The following is a 739-nucleotide window of genomic DNA, read 5'->3' as shown; positions in this document are numbered from 1 at the left end:
TATCAATACAGATACTGTATGTAGAACCATAGTAAAGACCAGTATGGACTATCAATACAAAGTGGCCATTTAGAATGAGGCCCAGTTCAATGAGAGGAAGTCTTAACAGAACTGGGGGATGACAGACAGGAAGTGGTGGGCTGGAGATCTAATATATTTCTGTGCCAAACACTAAAGCATGATATTGTAATAAATCTACACCCTATTCCCTACGTAGAACACTACTTTAGACCTGGTCAGAAGCATTATAGTGCACTACATAGGGAATAGGGAACCATTTGGAACAGAGACAGTAATTCCCCTGAACATCTTCCTCTTCCTCATCTGGTTTCTTCAACAGCCCTTCACTCCTCCCCTCCTCCCTTTTCATTCTATTCTATCAGCCACACCACTAGCTCACCTCCACACAATACATTTACAAGTTAAAGACACACCTTGGAATAAATAACAAAGGAAAACTATTACTAGATGAAGTTGAGTGTTTTTTATTATTTCCCATCACCATAAATCATATTTAATCACTGAACAGTAGCAGACCGAACTTCATCTGTTCCTGACTCTGGATAGTGGATTAAAAAGACCATCAATCTCCAATGATATTAAAGTACTATTCTGAACATTACTGATATACTGAGTGGCAAGTCAAGATATCTGCTGGTTTTATTGTTTGGTCAACAGCACCACCTGCTGGACAGGTTTAATGTTGCTGACTGAGCAGTATGGGAGGATGAAAGATGAC

At 39.5% G+C, this 739-nt stretch overlaps 1 pseudogene across 1 annotated transcript in view; it reads right to left on the bottom strand.

The window, feature by feature from the left end:
- Window positions 1–642: 642 nt before the first annotated feature.
- LOC124037437 overlaps window positions 643–739 on the bottom strand; it is a 16,986-nt pseudogene continuing 16,889 nt past the window's right edge. Inside the window, exon 6 of the transcript XR_006839180.1 lies at window positions 643–739. This exon is cut by the window's right edge and continues 904 nt beyond it. The product of XR_006839180.1 is annotated as a tripartite motif-containing protein 16-like (transcript).

Source organism: Oncorhynchus gorbuscha, linkage group LG06 (assembly GCF_021184085.1).
Source record: "Oncorhynchus gorbuscha isolate QuinsamMale2020 ecotype Even-year linkage group LG06, OgorEven_v1.0, whole genome shotgun sequence".
Lineage (NCBI taxonomy): Eukaryota > Metazoa > Chordata > Actinopteri > Salmoniformes > Salmonidae > Oncorhynchus > Oncorhynchus gorbuscha.
Note: the sequence above shows the minus strand (reverse complement) of the source record. Positions and strands in the feature narration are given on the sequence as shown.